Source organism: Podarcis tiliguerta (genome assembly GCF_965153285.1).
Source record: "Podarcis tiliguerta genome assembly, chromosome: 16".
In the NCBI taxonomy this organism is placed as follows: Eukaryota; Metazoa; Chordata; class Lepidosauria; order Squamata; family Lacertidae; genus Podarcis; species Podarcis tiliguerta.
In genome coordinates, this window is record NC_139549.1 from 6,212,292 (window position 1) to 6,230,396 (window position 18,105).

Sequence of the window (18,105 nt, forward strand, 5' to 3'; positions counted from 1 at the left end):
GGCTCAGGATCCTGTGTGTGTGTGACCTGACTCAAAATCTGCCCATTCCCACTGGCGGAGGAAGAGGAGTGTGGGGTGAACACACCGCCCTCGGCAGCACAATCCCGGTGGGGTGCCATCATGACTGCCCCCCCACACTGGGCATCATACCCCTGCAGGCGGCATGCCTCGCCCCCAGGACACACACACCACCCCTAGGATGCACGCCCCACCCCTGCCTGCTCTTCGCACCCCAGTGCAGAAGCATGAAGGTCCGCCACTGCCCATTCCTGCTTAATATTTGGAGTAGCAAACATGATGTCCTCCAGCAGCTGCTACACTTCCTAACCTTTGGCCATGTAGACCGGCACTGATGAGACTTTGAATCCAGCGGCATCTACAGAGGACTGCACTGGACTCCAGTGCTTTGGATATCTCATGTAGGAAGGGGTGTTAAATTTCATATTGCAATTTGCCTTGGTATATGAATGAAGATAGAAAACGCAGCCCGCTCCAAAGAAAAGATCCCTAGGGAGACTGAATCCCAAAAGGTATTACTTGCCCTTATGTCGATTTGAAGATTGAAAAACCAAAAAATAAACCCAAAGAAATCAAGGGTGATCTCCAGGGGAGCAGAGAGATGGTGCATTCCCTTTGCTCCTCAGAAGCCATTAGAGGAGACAGTCTTACTGTTCAATTAGAGGAGGAAGCAAAAAGCTTTAGGCCTTTAATTTTGCAAGATGAGCATGGGAAGGGCAGGCGGCAGGTGTTCAACTCTCTTTCAAGGACATAAATCCAGTTCAGGCTGCACAGCTGCAATTCTGTCCTGAGTTTCCCTTACCACCCCTTCATTTCACAGCAATTCAGTTTCATCGCCTGCCAGCAAGTGGATTGGATACAATTTGACGAAACTACAGAATAGGATGCAAATGGTTAAACAACAGCAGGATTAAGAAAGGCTGGAAGGAGGTGGGAAAGGAAGTGAGGTCTGGTTGTGATGGAATGGCAAGGAGGAAGGAGAAGAGAAGACTTAAGAGGCTACAGGAGAAGCTGCAGGAGAGGCAGGTCTGGTGGTACCAATGTCCTCAACACCAACACACTAAGAAACAAGTACCTCTGGTCAGTCATTCTTTGGAAACTAAGGTGTGTGAAATGTTCATAACTGCAAAAAAGAGAGAGAAGAAAAGCTGCAAAATGCCCAAAAGGTCCAACTTCTATGAGTTTAGAACTTTATTGGAGAACAGCATAAGAATGGGCCCTAGACACCAAGGTAAATATGGGAACACCATTTACGCAAGCTTCACATATTTTGTCGAATGAAAGAAGAGGAGAATCTTTCAATAGCGTAACGCAGGGAAGTTGAAAGCTTTGCACTGCAAGATTAGGCACATCTACTCAGAAGTAACTCCCACTGAGCTCAATGGGGATTGCACCCAGGTAAGTAAGCTTAGGGCTGCTGCTTTAGGTAGCTAATTCACAGTGGAAAGAGATTGTGCAAAGAAAACATTGTGGCCATGAGATCAGTGCTGCTGCTGGAGATGTTCTTCTGTCTTCTTAAAGGTTCTAGGCTTGCTTGAACATCCAGAGTTTTTTTAGCAGCATTTCTTGGAGCAAGGGTTTCTGCAGCATTTGGTTTGCGAGCAGCTGGGGAAGTGACAAGACTTAGCACAGCCACAAGAGGGAGCACAACAGCAGGGGACGCAGTAACCCAATACTGGCCACTGCAAAGGGGAGCGGCAGGGGGCAGAGCAGCTCATAACTGCAAGAAAAGGTGAATCAAAAGCAACCGAGGACAAGATCAATTTGAATGCTTTTAGAATTTTATTGGAGGCCTCCAAAAGGACCCTACACCCCAAGACAAACATGTGCACCATCTACCCAACATTTACTTTATATTTCATTTGTTAAGAGGTAAAAGGAAAGAAAGGAATGACCCAACACTGGAGTGAAAGAGGGAGGTTCAAAAGCTTTACATTGCAAGATTATCATATTCACAGTGGTACCTTGGGTTACAGACACTTCAGGTTACAGACTCTGCTAACCCAGAAATAGTACCTCAGGTTAAGAACTTTGCTTCAGGATGAGAACAGAAACTGTGCAGCGGCAACGGGAGGCTCCATTAGCTAAAGTGGTACCTCAGGTTAAGAACAGTTTCAGGTTAAGAACGGACCTCCAGAACGGATTAAGTTCTTCACCTGAGGTACCACTGTACTTGTAAGTATCTCCAGTTGAGCTGAATTGCTCTTAATCTGGATTAAGCATGTAGTTTAGGTAGTTAATGTCCCGATGGGGACATTGGATGGGCAGAGAAAACTTGTGGCCACAAGAGCATCGCAGCTGGTGGTGGAGATGTCATTCCGGTTTCCATAACGTTCTGATCTAGACTTGCTCGTAATTCCGGGATTTCCTTAGCAGCATCTCTTGACTTGAGCGCAGCAGGGGGTGCAGCAAGACTTGGAGCAGCAACAGGGGGCGCAGCAGCAGGCAGGCTTGGAGCAGCAGCAAGGGGCACAACAGCAGCAGGGGGTGCAGCAGGGGGTGCAGCAGGAGTTGCTGCCACCGGATGGGACACAGCAAATGATGGTTCCTGAATTAGACGAAGAGCCACAGCAATCACAGCCCATCTTGGTTGGAGAGAAGGCAAGCACTGAAAAAAAGAAATAGTGGTGTGGTTTTTTTTGAGGATAGGTAACATGTGGTTCAATTCCTTATCTTTTTCTTTCTTCTTTGGCGATCCCTCATAGCCGAGTAAGATTGTCTTTCATAAACACGGTTTTCCCAATGAGTCCATAAGTGACTGTGGAGGTCAATTCTGGACCCACACGTCCTTCCACAATGGGGACATTGGTTCCCAGGTGGGAGCGTACAAATAGGGATGGACAAATGTGCTTATTTTGAATTTTTGCTTTCTCGTTTACCCCATTTTAATATGCTGTTTACTGCATTTCTACAGCAGTTTACTCCCCCCTCTTTTAAAATATAACCTACTTAACAAAATGTTTTAGTTTATTTTTCTCCTAATATACCTTTTTGGTTGTTTGCACCCACCCCCCAACCCTACACTAAGCACCCCATATAATGCATTTTTTCATGATATTAGCATTTTAATGTGCATTTCTGACGATATTTGCCCAACACAGAGATACAATGTATGCTCTGAGATGTAAAAAGTGGAGCTATGTCATTTCTGACAGCAGGCTGATGTTTTGGATAGACATTGGGTTCCCTCCAACAAAATTATGCTTCACTGAAATTGATGGGCCAAAGTTAGTCATGACATTTATTTTCAAGGGGTCAACTAACTTGGATCCATTTATCTCAGTAGATCTACTCTAAGTAGCATTTAGTTGCCGACCAGCCATTGCATATCTTCCATTTAGAACTAATCACAGCTCGTGCACCTAAGACAATGAGCTATCACTTAAGAAGCTCCAATTTCAATTTTTTCTTGGCCATGAAGTCCATAAGTGAATGTAGAAAAAACACAATATCTCAACCTCAATCCCTTATCCCCAACCTGCAAAACAACCCAGGGCTGTTAATGGGTGGCTAACCTGAAGGCAGCCCTGTTTAGGGAAGTTTTTGATGTTTTATCATGTTTTTAATATTCTGTTGGGAGCCGCCCAGAGTGGCTGAGGAAACTCAGCCAGATGGGCAGGGTATAAATCATCATCATTATTATTATTATTATTATTATGGTTCGCCATATGCTGTTGGGACTCAGCCATCATGGCCAATAGTCAGGGATGAGAACTTTAGTCCAGCGACAACTGAATGGTCAAAGCTTAGCCACTCAGCGATTACAACAGGTGTGGGTAACTTTTGGCCTTTCAGATGCTGCTGAACTACAATTCCCATAATTGACTATTCCCGGTCATTGACTATGCAGGCTAGGACTGATGGGCGTTGTAGTTCAGCAACTGCTGGAAGGCCAAAAGTTCCCTATATTTGACGTGACACTTTTAATGGGAGACGTCAGGGATTGAACTTGGGACATTCAACATGCAAAGCAATGCCCTCTACCTTTAAGTTAATGGTCTCTCCTGTAAGATTGATAGTTTGGTTAAAAGAAGAGTCCATAGACCAGATGTGGAGAACCTTCAGCCCTCCATCAGCTCCAGCAAGCATGGGCAATGGCCAGGGCTGGAATTTGTAGTTCAGCAACATCCATCAGGCCATTCCTGCCATAGACTCTACCAAAGGAAATTCCCCCCTCCGTAATGAACAATTCATGAAATTCTCCTTACCTTCTTAAACAGAGAGACGTCGAGTGGAATGGAAGCCAATGGATCAAATGAATGAGGAGCCAATGTCCTGAGACCTTTTATACAGCTCCTTGCATCCTCCCCCTTAGGAAGTGAGGCACCATGGAGGAACAGCAAGTTCTCCAATAACCTGCGGACATGCCCTCTTTCGGTTTGATTCAATTCACATTCCTCATTGCAAATTGTTTTATGGCTGTGTATTCTTCCGTGGATCCCTTCCCACCGTCACAGGGTCAATCCCAGGCTAGAACTCATGCAGAAGTTTAATTTTAAAATAAGTATCATTGTAGGGTTTCCTTAAGCCATTAAGTGCCTTCGTCACCGTCATCCTATAGCTAAAGACCATAATTATTACCCAAGTAACCATAGAGGGGACCTTTATTGCTAGAAGTCGATGTTGTCCTTTTGTGGCATGTAATTAGCAATAACGTGGTTATTTTGCAGAGACTGGGTAGGAGAAGCTCTTTTCACATGCAATCCCCGGTTTGTTATATTCTGGATTTGGCCCTCCTGACTTCAGCCTTATTAAGGAGGATTTAAGAAAATAAGAACAGGCCAATGGGTTGTCTAATCCCCTGTCCTGTTCTCACAGTGGCCATTCAGATTCCTGTGGGAGACCCACATACAGGATGCAAGCCCAAGAGGATCCTCCTGGTGTCCAGAAGATTTACTGACCATTGAGGCAGAGCACAACCATAGAGACTAGTAGCCACCATTAGCCTTATTCTTCCTGAATTTGTACAATCCTCTTTTACAGACATCCAAGCTGGTGGCCATTGCTGCCTTTTGTTAGAGCAAGTTCAATACAGTCATACCTCATGTTATGTCTGCTTCATGTTACGTTCTTTCAGGTTATGTCCTGCGGTGACCCGGAAGTACCGAAAAGGGTTACTTCTGGGTTTCACCGCTCGCACATGCGCAGAAGCTCAAAATGACGTCATGTGCATGTGCAGAAGCAGTGAATTGCAACCTGCGCATGTGCAGACGTGCCGCTGCAGGTTGCGCTCTTTTCATGTTTTGAATGGGTCTCTGGAACGGATCCCATTTGCAACCAGGGGTCTGTGAAAAAACTGCTTTCTTTTTCTGTCCTGAATAATAATTTCTTCAAAACAATTCTGGTATTGGACTTGGAAAAGGGTAAAAGAGTACAGTGGTACCTCGCAAGACGAATGCCTCACAAGACGAAAAACTCGCAAGACGAAAGAGTTTTTCGTTTTCTGAGTTGCTTCGCAAGACGAATTTCCCTATGGGCTTGCTTTGCAAGATGAAAATGTCTTGCGCCTTTTTTAAAAAAACCGTCAATGCATTCCTATGGGAAACCGTCAATGCACAGTGGTGCTTCACAAGACAAAAAAATCCACAAGACGAAAAAACTCGCAGAACGAATTAATTTCGTCTTGCGAGGCACCACTGTATTGGGAAATGATCCCATAATCAATTGGGGGGGGGGAATGTTTGAAAGTACTCCCCCCCCCCAAACCAGAGTCCTTTCCATTGGGGATAATTCAGACTGAAATTTCCAGGTGTCAGAAAAGGTTATTTATGTATACCACTACTGCAGCCCATGTTATGTTAGCCCAAAAATGGAAAATGAGTGAGGTCCCAACCAAAGGAGAGTGGCAACTTAAGTTGACAGAATATGCACAGCTTGCAGACTTCACATATAGAATAAGAGAACAAGAACATACATTCAGAGAAGATTGGAAAACGTTTATTGAATACAGTGGTAACTCAGGTTAAGTACTTAATTTGTTCTGGAGGTCTGTTCTTAACCTGAAATTGTTCTTAACTTGAAGCAACACTTTAGCTAATGGGGCGTCCCACTGCTGCCACCACGCCACCGGAGCACAATTTCTGTTCTCATCCTGAACCAAAGTTCTTAACCCAAGGTATTATTTCTGGGTTAGCGGAGTCTGTAACCTGAAGCGTCTGTAACATGAGGTACCACTGTATGGGGGAAATAACTGTACGGCTGAAAACGCTGGCAGCATTTAGATAAATTCAGCAGTGTAAATGAAGTTATGATGGATGTAATAATGGAATACTGAATGGTATAGTTTCTGTAAAATATGCAGGGATTTATGATATGCAAAATGAACCTTTACCTCACAACAGTGAACACAATGAACCAATTGATTGACTCTATAGAGGGCAGCTTCCTATGTGAACCTATTCAGAAGAACACCAGACAGGTTCAGGCCACCAACAAATCCTGATGGCTGTGTTCACGCACCTCTTTCACAGGCATTGAGGGAGTTGCCCAAAGCCAAAATCACATTGGATTTCTATTGCTCGATACTGGATTTAATTCAAATCACATTGTTCATTATGAAGTCTTTGAGGATGATGAAAGAGATCAACATCCCCGCAGCAATGTAAGCCATGCAGAAGATGCATTCTAAACTGTGGAAAGGTTGGAGTTCTTTAACCAATAAGAGCAACAGAAGCCCTATGTAATTATTATCCAAGTTGCTAGGATAATACCTTGCCCATCCTCTATCACCAGAGGACAATATTTTCCCCCTTCATGCATATAATTAGCAATGCATCTGTCATGAATACTGTGGCTTTAATATGTTCAGCACATAATTATGGGAGTCTACATAGGATGTTGTTGTTGTTGTTGTTGTTGCTGCTGCTGCTGCTTTGCTTTTATTTGTTTATTCCATTTCAATCCCACTTTGCCCTCAAGGAGATCAAGGCAGGGTACATGGCTCTGTCTCCTTTTATCCCCACAACTACCAGAAACCTTTGTGCGGGATTCCACTAGAGCAGTGTTGGCCAAACTTAGTCCTCCAGCTGTTTTTGGACTACAACTCCCATCATCCCTAGCTAACAGGACCAGTGGTCAGGGATGATGGGAACTGTAGTCTCAAAACAGTTGGAGACCCAGGTTTGGCCAACACTGCACTAAGGGAACTCGTTAGTTGAATTCGTCTCACTGTCATTACGTTATGCCATCCAATTAATTACAATGCAAAGGAAATACAAAGCAAGTGTAGGGGAAATGTAACCAATTACATATCATTTGTGGGATGAAAGCAAAACCTGCTTTCTATCTTCAGGTGGTGGAAGTGGCCGTGGCTTGATATTGGGTCACCATATGGGGTCAATGGCAAAAATGAATAAATCTAAATCAAATAAGTGTTGGAAATGTAAAGAGAAAGGAGGTTCTTTTTATCATATGTGGTGGTCTTGTAGTAAGGTTAATGCTTACTGGGAAATTATATACAGTGGTACTTCGGGTTACAAATGCTTCAAGTTACAAACACTTCGGGTTACAGACTCCGCTAACCCGGAAGTAGTACCTCGGTTTGAGAACTTTACACCAGGATGAGAATGGAAATTATGCGTCTGAAAACCCAGCTCACCCACTGAGATAATAATACGCAGGAGAGTTGCTGGTTGTTTCCTGAGTTGGTGAAACTCCTTTGATAATAAGAAACCTAGCCTTTAGCAACTTCTGTTTAAGCTTTTAAACACCCACTGAAAACTTTTCCATAATAGCTAGCTGACTTTGGATTTAAATTTTTAATACGTGATTTCATGCTTTTGTGCACAGTTGTAAACCACTATGATCCCCCCCTCCCTGAATAAAGGTATCTAAATAATTTTAAAAAAATAAATAAAACCCATAATCCTTCACCTGGATTGGTGGGGCTGTTTTGTTCTGCATTCAAAGCTGGTGCTCGACCTGTTGGGCTGGCTGCCACATTTCCAAGCAAAGCAAAAGGAAAATCCACCAAGACTTTGTATTATGGTTTGGGGATTGTCTTATCTCCCATACACATAGTTTGCATTGGGTCAACAGTGGAGTTACTCAAAGAGATGGAACTGAACTAGGGGAACCCAGTTTTGAAAACAGCCATGCCTCCTCCACGAATTACAAAGCAAAGAGTAGAATGAGAGAATATGAAAGGCGATCTACCAATTAGTAGAGGAGGCAGGTGCAAAGCTTGAGGGAATCAACTTGGAACACTGAACAAAAGAAGACAAGCAGCAGGGCGAGTCTGGGTGGTGGTGGTTTCAGGTCCCCTAGTAAAGGTAAAGGGACCCCTGACCATTAGGTCCAGTCGTGGCCGACTCTGGGGTTGCGGCACTCATCTCGCTTTATTGGCCAAGGGAGCTGGCGTACAGCTTCCAGGTCATGTGGCTAGCATGACTAAGCCGCTTCTGGCAAACCAGAGCAGCGCACGGAAACACCGTTTTACCTTCCCGCAAGAGCTGTACCTACGGTATTTATCTACTTGCACTTTGACGTGCTTTCGAACTGCTAGGTTGACAGGAGCAGGGACTGAGCAACAGGAGCTCACCCCATCGTGGGGATTCGAACCGCCGACCTTCTGATTGCCAAGTTCTAGGCTCTGTGGTTAAGCCACAGCGCCACCCGTGTCCCTCAGGTCCCCTACTTGCTTCCAAAGCTTCCCTTGAGGTTCTTCAGCAGCAGCCCTGCCTAGGATAACAGCAACCAGAACCACAGCTACAGTAGCCAGAACTACTGTGACCACAGCAAGGGGCGACAGCAGCAGTTGCAGCAGCAGCAGCAGCAGGGAGAGCAGTGACAATTGGATATGAGGATGGAAAGAAGATAACTTTTGTGAATTTGCCTCAAGAGACCCAAGGGAGCTTCTCCTTGCAAAGGATGTGCTCTACCATTCAGCTATGGCTTTCCATATTCCAACCCCACCTCCCAGCAGGGGCGGAGGAAGGGGGTGCAGTGGGGGTGGTCTGCCCTGGGTGTCACCACTGAGGGGGGTGACAAAATACCAGGTGGCACTCACCATAGGGCCTGCAAGGCACCTGAGCCACATGTTTTTCCTGGGACAGACGCAGTGGCTTATGCACACAGGCTCCGTGCTGCCCCAAATGGTCCACCCACCGCCTCCCCCTCAGCTGTAGGGCAGCTGATTGGGAGGAGGCAGGCAGACTCCTTGGAGGCCCCACAGAGTGTCCTGCCCCGGCTCGCCCCGCCACTGGGTTCAGGGAATGCACGGTGCCTGATTGGCTTGTTCCGCCGCTGCCTCCCAGGCCTTGGGTCATGGAAGGGGAAACTACAGTCTCCCATATGTTGCTGGACTCCAACAACCCATCAGCCTCAGGCACCGGAGTTTGGGGGAATTGGGGACATCAGGAGGGCCACAGCTTCCTTACCCCTGCTTTATATGAAGACGTCGGCTAATTCTATCACATTCTTATGTTTATCCCTTTACTGTGAACAAAGATCTGCTGAGCAAAACAGACCTTATTAAGCAGTTCACAAAGATTCCTCGAGCTAGACTTACCTTGTTAAGCAATGGGAAATGGTGAGGAGGGATGCATCCTATTGAGCAAATGAGGAGTTTTGCTGGGGGAGGGCAGCTTTTATACAGTTCTTTGGAAGTGAGACACCACCATGAAATGGCAAGGTCTTCATTAAACATCAAGACACATGGTCACCTGCCGTGACGTCTAATGGTTCATGGCGCTTGACTCAACCCCCATACCCCATTCTTCTTTAGAAGTGTGTTTGTACTATGTATGATTAAAGCTTTGTTTAGATAATAGCACAGTGATTCTCAGGGCTTCCCAGGAGGCACAGAGAGGAATGTTTTCTTTTTTAAAGGACACACTGTGGAGTTTATGGATGTTGTAGGGTCTGCTTATTGGGAACATGTGACTCTTGACTGTTGATTATTATCCAAGGTTTAATGAGGTCACACGTGACCCCTGGGCCAGAGGTTCCCACCACTGCTGTAAGGGGAAGAAACTTGGGTTTTATTTGTTTTTAAGACTTGAATAGTAATTTAATCAATAACAATATTCACATAGTCAAATAGGGTTATATCCAAACATGAAGTGTTCATTGAAGAGTGGAGACAATTTTTGGACTATTTGAAGAACTGTTATAATCAAATGAAAACATGGACAGGTTGAAATTATGAGCAGTGGAATGAAAACAATAATAAGTGAAATAGATGATAATTGTATTAGATAAAAGTATGTTATATAAAGCAGAGGGTATAAGGTGGAAATAAGAACATCATAGAGGTAAGGGTGGGAAGTCAAAATTTTAAGAAAAACATACACTGAAATTTAAGTAAATTTGTAAAACGTGTGGAAATCAATAAAAAATTATGAACCCCCCCCCCAAAAAAAAATTCAGTTGGTCTACTCTGAGTAGATACTGGATACAACCAAGAAACAAAAAGCTAATGAAAACTTTAAAAGAGGAACATAATCCAGAAAATTGCAAAGCATTCCTAAAGCTAAGGGATGCATCCAATGTAAATCCTACTCAGAGTAGATCCAGTGGAATAGCTGGGCATGACTAACTCAGGTTCATTGTTTTTAATCGGCTTACTGTAAGTGGATGTTAGTTGGCTGCAGTCCTTAATTTTGACTGCAGCTACAACCCCTAAGCAATGTCCCACCGTGATTATCCAGTTGGAGTCCAATAACATACAAGGGCACCATGTTTTCCCACCTGCTTTAGACCTTGCTGGTTGCATTCATTATGGAAGCAAGAACCTTTGCCCCCCAGATGTTGGCCACTGGCCATGCTTGTTGGGGTTGATGGAAGTTGTAGTTCAGCAACATCTGGAGGGCCAAGGCTCCCCACACTTGTGATAATCTGATGATGCATCAAGAGGACGCAGAGTCAAAAGAATTTGGGGAATAATTAATCATATGGTCCCCACAAGGAGAGCATTGGAGCACTAATCTTCCTCCTTAGGTTTCATATTTTAAAATTATTCATGTGCCTCCTGGTCTTGGAATTACCACGTTGCTAACTCAAAATCCCTTTGATCACACACCATGGGGAAGTGCTCTTTAAATGAGAAACGGGCATTCCTTCGAGGAGCATGAATTGGATGATGGCATCAGGGAAGGAAATGTGTTTTGGTGATGAATGCAGGCTCTGCCGTTCCACGGCGGTGCCTCACTTCCTACAGGAAGGTTTGGGTAAAATATATAAAAGGTGCCCCCATCCCCAAAGATCTTCATTATCTCACTTGGGTTCATTGTCGTTATACCAGCTTCAACCTCTCCGAACGGTAAGTTGCATTTGACAGGTCATTACTGCAATGGGAAATGGTTTACTTTTAGATCAGGGGATGGTAACCTGTGGCTGTCTGCATTTTGTTGAATTCCAGCTCTCATCCAGTATGGAAAATACTCAGGATGATAGGAGCTGTGGTCCTTCAACATCTGCAGAGCCGCAGGCTTCTAATGCTCAAAGTAGACTATATTAAAGATTAAACAGTAGTGAATGTGTTGCTTTCAAAATATGATGCTTTTAAAAATTACTACATACTGGATGAGGGTAAATGAACTTAAACTCAATCCTGATAAGAAAACTGATTATGGTAGAGGTCTAAGTAAAATTGAGCAATGTATCAGTAGGATCACATTCTCCTATAGGAACCAAATTAATTGCTAAGAGGGTACAATTGAAAGCATCCTTACTCCAGGAATCCTTGTCTGTATACTTGCTTGCTTGCCTTTTCATTTATTTCATGCAATTTATATAATGCTTGTTTGTAAACAAAGAAACAAACCTCAGAGTGGTTTACAAGAAGTTGGTTGCTAAAGTCCAGGATACTTTTATCAGCATTGGATTATTTGTTGGCTATGCCCAGCACTGAATAACAGAAGCCAGGCTAGTGTCATTCATGTTTGTTGACTTCCAGGTTAGACTACTGCTGTGTGCCTTATGTGGGGCTGCCCTTCGAGGCTATGTAGTTCTTTTAGTGCAGGCAGCTGTGGCTCTCTTGAGCCACCTATATAAAAACAGAGCCATAGATTTCAATCCCCCCCCCCCAGTTGTTTAAATTTTCAATCATGATTGTTCCCCTACCTCCCCACCCCCCAAAAATTGGCATTCCAGAAGGTTCCACCTTATGGACTTCAATAACATAAAATGACCTTTTCTGTTGAAGCCCCAGAGGTCTGGGATTCTTTATTGTAGGAAATTGGAGCCCGCTTTTGTAAGGAAGTACTATCACAACTACCCAGTCTTCCCAGTTTGCTTAGGAGACCAATTGAACCTTGGTGCTTCCAACATATATTCAGTGGTTCATGGTTAATGTGCTCCTGACTTCAGCTAGGGTTCTGCAAAAGGTGCTGTCTCAAAAGCTACCTTCTTAAAGGTAAAGGGACCCCTGACCATTAGGTCCAGTCATGGCCGACTCTGGGGTTGCGGTGCTCATCTCGATTTATTGGCCGAGGGAGCCATCATACAGCTTCCGGGTCATGTGGCCAGCATGACTAAGCCACTTCTGGTGAACCAGAGCAGCACATGGAAACACTGTTTATCTTCCCGCCGGAGCAGTACCTATTCATCTACTTGCACTTTGATGTGCTTTCGAACTGTTAGGTTGGCAGGAGCAGGGACCGAGCAACAGGAACTCACCCCGTTGCAGGGATTTGAACCACCAACCTTCATATTGGCAAGTCCTAGGCTCTGTGGTTTAACCCACAGCACCACCCGTGTCCCTACCTTCTTAAACACAGCTAAATTTCAAAGAGCAGTTGTCCCAAAAGCTCAGAGTTGCCTGATCTGTGTATCCAATTTTTGAAAACCACATCGTTCATCTCAAAAACCTGGCTACCCTCCTAAACATGGGCTGGATTTTAAAGAGTGCTTTTCTCAAAAGCTCAGAGTTCGCCAATCTAGTTTTTTAAACACACACACACAAAAAAAACCCACAGACCGTTTTCTATCAATACCCCCCTTTGCTTTACAGAAATGGGAAACGGTGGTTCTTCCTGCTGCGATTGCGGTGGTAGCGGCAGCAACGATACCATGATTGTCTGCACACCCTCCTCGGGTTGCCGGCCTTGCTGCACTCCCTGCTGCTGTGCCCCAATGTGCTGCTCACCTTGCTGCTCTCCCTGCTGCTGCTGTTGCCGCCCAGCTTGCTGCACGCCCTGCTGTTCTCAGATGTGCTGTAAAAAATGCTGAGCCCAGCCCACGGCTGCACCACGAGGTGCCTTCTCATGGGTAGCCATCTCCTCCCATTACTACTCTACGGGTTGCCATCCCCCCCACCAGCCTCCACCCTTGTCGCTTCCACTCCCCAGTTTCCATCTCAGGTTCCTCCACTCCCCCATTGCCAACCAAGGTGTGTCCTCTCCCCCATTTCCATCCCAAGTGCAGCCACTTCCCCCCTGTTTCGACACCATGTGGAGCCTCTTGTCCTTCCAGATGCAGCTACTCCCCCATTGCCATCTAGAGTGTAACAAGTCCTCCTTGTTCCCACACCCTGGCTGCAGCAACTCCCCCTGTTGCTATGCTTAGGGTGACTACTCCCCATTCTGCCATACTGAATGCAGACATTCTCCCCCCACATTGCTGTCCTAGATGAAGCCACGGCCCCCTCCGATTTCCATTCCAGGTGTTTACACTCCCCTTGCCCCTTGCTTCCATGGCCAATCTTCCCTGTCCCCTGTCCCTGTAACCAGCCATCCCCACTTTGAATATGGTTGCTCCCCGCTATCCCTAGTCTCGTCACTCTGCCTGTTCCTGCTGCTCCAGATGCTCCTCCAATGGCTGCAAATCCAAATGCTGAACTCCTCTTCAACTTGCAAGCCAACTTCAACAAGAGGGGAATCTGGCATGGAAGCTCAAGTCTGCCATCTGCCAGAATAACAGCGGGAATGAACTTCAGCAACACTACATTCCATGGTGATTTGAAGACTAGGTGATTCACTTCCATGGCCTCCATCTTGCTAATTTGCCTGCCTGAAGCTCTTTCTTAAATTACAGATCCTTCTCTGGCCACAAGGACATCTTGGAATGATACACCCCCCCCCCCAATGATCTATTAGCTGTAATTTGAGAGGCTCAATACAATAAAATATTGGAATGATTGAACTCGTGTTTTGTCATAGAATTAAGGGGTCGTGTGGTGGTGAGGGTTGTTGGCAACCAGTTCCCACCAACACAACACTGGCTGGGCTTCCAAGGAGCTGATGGCTACTGTTGGATAAGCTCTTTAGATCCCCTAGGGTTGAGATAAGGGGCAAACAGAATGGCTTAGAGCAGGGTTGGGAAACTTTTTTTTTCAGTTCAAGGGCCACATTCCCTTCTGACCAACCTTCTGAGGTTCACATGCCAGTGGTAGACAGGGTGGAATAATGATTGGAAAATTCCTCTTTGTCTAGTAGCCTACTTTCTACAAACACAGACACCCCTCTCTAACCTCCCTAAAGGCAAGCAAGAGGCATTACAAGAGTTCAAGTATGCATTCTAGTCAGGCAGCCCCCCACAATGCACACATACACACTTGGGAGTCTGAATTAGGGCCAGTGATGGATGTGGCCTGAGGAGAGAGGGGGTGGCTGAGGAGAATTCCTAGATTCAGGTCACAAAGCCTGAGATTCCTCACCTATGGGTGTACATGGGTTGGAGAATCCACACAAGGTGAAAAGCCGGAGGCTGAAAATGGGAAGAAGCCTAGCAAGTGTAGTATGGAGGGGTAGGAATAAAAGGATAGAATGTGGAGGAATGAGAGGCAAAGGGAAGGAAATCAGCTTCCTCCTGTTGCTGCATTTTTTCTCCAGAGTTATCCAAATCCAATTGCAAAGGGGCATTATCTATGGCTGTGTTCATCAACCTTGGGTCCTCTTATCTTGTTGGACTCCATAAGAACATAAGAAAAACCTACTGGGTCGGGCCAATAGCCTATCTGGTCCAGTATCTTGTTCTCTCAGATGCATGTGGTAAACCTGAATCAGGACATGAGCTGAACAACACTGTGTCCACCTGTGATTCTCAGAAACTGGAATTCAGAAACATTACTGCTTCCAAATCACTGAGTTCAGCTCCCATCACTTTCCCCCCACCCCCAGTTTAGCCAGTGTTCAAGTATAGTAGGAGTTGTAGTCCAACAACCTCTGTGGACCCCCAAAGTTGAAGAACACTGACCTGTGGAATGACTACACTGCAGATTCAGCCTCCAGGATGCAATCTTGTTCTCGGTGAGGGATAAACTACCTTTGCTTTATGAGCTCAGATCCCAGGTACTTATGTTTGTGGGTGTTGGAAGGAGGAAAGAGGAAATGAGGAAGGAGGACATCTGAAGTACTGCAAAATAGCATTTATCTGAGCCTAAGGCCCAGAAACTCCTGTGCTTAGATATTTGAAAGGATGTTTCAGCAGGTTGTTGGGACAATGCTCCATTTTGGGAGTCCAAACCTGTCAGTTGTAGGACAATGCAAGAAGCAAATGGGAAAGGATATGTGTGCCCTTGGAAAAGGTCTCTCCTCTGCCCTGGAAATGTCTTTGGCTTATAATAAAGGCCATTTTATTTTTAGCCTGCCAGTTGTGCTACCCCAGTTTTGTGGTTGGAGTGAAGGCATTCTTTGGATAGAAAGCTCCTACATTCTTAATAAAACCCACTACATGGAATATAACCATATTATGGGGCCGAAAGTTCATATCCTCCAACATTTCTCTGATAAAATAGGGATATCCTATTCCATAATAGTAACTTAATTATCTGTATATCCTGCTCATTTGACTAGGTTGCACCATCCACTTTGGGCGACTTCCAACATATATATATATGCTTTCGTAGATTTTCACGGGTACAGGAATGCAGGTTTTGGTGTCCTCGGGTGTCTTCCCGTGTAAAAGTTGGGGTGTCTAGGCGACGTTTCGACGAGGTCTCACTCGTCATCTTCAGGCTGGTGCTTTCGGCTTCTTGTTACTGGAACAGAGCAGGATCTCAGTGTTTGAGTTCCTATAAATACTGTTGAGGAGGTGTGGTGTATAGCCTCCAATGTTCTGGGCAGAGAGGAGGTTCCCAGGCTAGTGTGCCTTTTCTTCTTTTGTTCCTTAATTACTTGAGGGATATCTTGAGTGATTTCTTGTATATATATATATATATATATATATATATATATATATATATATATACAACTATATATATAGTGATTTCACTATATATATATAGTGCAGTGGTACCTCAGGTTAAGAACTTAATTCGTTCAGGAGGTCTGTTCTTAACCTAAAACTGTTCTTACCCTGAAGCACCATTTTGGCTAATGGGGCCTCCTGCTGCTGCACGATTTCTGTTCTCATCCTGAAGCAAAGTTCTTAACCTGAGGTACTATTTCTGGGTTAGTGGAGTCTGTAACCTGAAGCGTATGTAACCTGAAGTGTATGTAACCCGAGGTACCACTGTAAAACATTAAACATTAAAAAAAAACCCTTCCCTATACAGGGTTGCCTTCAGATGTCTTCTAAAGGTTGTATAGTTACTTATCTCCTTGGCTCGGGGGTCGTGTAACTCCATACCCACCATCATTTTTCGGATGAAAACAGGGACACCCTAAGGAAAATAGGGACATTCCAGGATCAAATAAGAAACTGGGATGGGTTCTGTAAATCCAGAACTGTCCCTGGGAAATAGGGACATTTGGAGGGTTTGAAAGTCCTCTTTCTGATATGTACATTTTCTACTGCTAAAATGTTCAGTAAAATCCAGACATATGGCATCCCATTTTGGAAGTGTAGATTTTGGCTGTTTTCTTTAAAAAATAGCTCAAAAACTCAAACAACAACAACCAAACTCTCAACAACTTTTGCTTCCAGATTTTCACTTTTTGAAATACGGCAACCCTATCTTAGGCTACAGGTAGTCAATGTCTGGCCTCCACTGTAAGAGGCAATATGCCTCTGAATACCAGTAGCTGGGAATCACGAGTGAGAGAGCGCTGCTGCAGTCAGGTCCTAATTTCTGGTTTCCCATTTGGAGTTTTCTCCAATCCAGAATGCGGCAGCTAGACTGGGGACTGGGAGCGGCAGCCGAGACCACATAACACCGGTCTTGAAAGACCTACATTGGCTCCCAGTACGTTTCCGAGTACAATTCAAAGTGTTGGTGCTGATCTTTAAAGCCCTAAGCAGCCTTGATCCAGTATACCTGAAGGAGCGTCTCCACCCCCATCGTTTTGCCCGGACACTGAGGTCCAGCGCTGAGGGCCTTCTGGCTGTTCCCTCACTGTGAGAAGCCAAGTTACAGGGAACCATGCAGAGGGCCTTCTCGGTAGTGGCACCCACCCTGTCGAACGCCCTCCCACCAGATCTCAAAGAGAAAAACAACTACCAGATTTTTAGAAGACATCTGAAGGCAGCCCTCTTTAGGGAAGCTTTTAATGTTTAACAGACTACTGTATTTTAATACTTTGTTGGAAGCCGCCCAGAGTGGCTGGGGAAACGCAGCCAGATGGGCGGGGTATAAATAATAAATTGTTGTTGTTGTTGTTGTTGTTGTTGTTATTATTATTATTATTATTATTATTATTATTATTATTATTTTGTTTTAGAGAAAGGGCACTAGAACCTGTAACCACCCAATGAAGCAGTGTGTGGGAAGATTCAAGACACATAAAAGAAAGTATTTCTTCACACCACAAAGTTCAGCTATGGAACTTGGTCCCACAGGAGGCAGTGATGGCCTACAACTTTGATGGCTTTAATTGGATAAATTAATGCAGGAGAAAGCTACGAACCATCACTAGCCATTATGGTTATACTCTGTCCCCACAAACCAAGCTACCAGTGCTTCTGAATTCCAGTTGCTGGTAACCACAGGAGGGAGTGATCTTGTTCTCAGGCCCAGTTTGTGAGTTTCCCACAGGTATCCAGTCAACCACTGGGAGAACAGGATGCTAAACTTGATGGGCCATTGGCATGATTCAGTAGGTTCTTATTATGAACAGAATTTGTCGACAGCTCTTGTTGGCCTCCAATTCCCACCAGCTCCAGCCAATAGACAAGAAAGATGGTAATTGGAGTCAAATATCTGGAGGGTTCTCCCCCCCCCCATTTATTAGCAGATCCTATGCTGGCAATCTGGGGTCAAACCTTTGC

The 18,105-nt window shown here is 44.9% G+C and overlaps 2 long non-coding RNA genes across 3 annotated transcripts; one reads left to right on the forward strand and one right to left on the reverse strand.

The window, feature by feature from the left end:
* Positions 1-1,781: 1,781 nt before the first annotated feature.
* LOC310666274 lies at positions 1,782-9,568 on the reverse strand. Of its 2 annotated transcripts, none has more exons than XR_014505836.1 (3): positions 9,527-9,568; positions 4,227-4,494; positions 1,782-2,626 (listed from the first exon to the last, which is right to left on the reverse strand). It is a non-coding gene; the product is annotated as an uncharacterized lncRNA (long non-coding RNA). The 2 variants fall into 2 exon arrangements; XR_014505837.1 differs by having other exon boundaries at positions 4,227-4,488; positions 9,527-9,567.
* A 409-nt stretch (positions 9,569-9,977) lies between these two features.
* LOC310666252 lies at positions 9,978-14,100 on the forward strand. Its single transcript, XR_014505809.1, has 2 exons — positions 9,978-11,278; positions 12,971-14,100. It is a non-coding gene; the product is annotated as an uncharacterized lncRNA (long non-coding RNA).
* Positions 14,101-18,105: the final 4,005 nt, after the last annotated feature.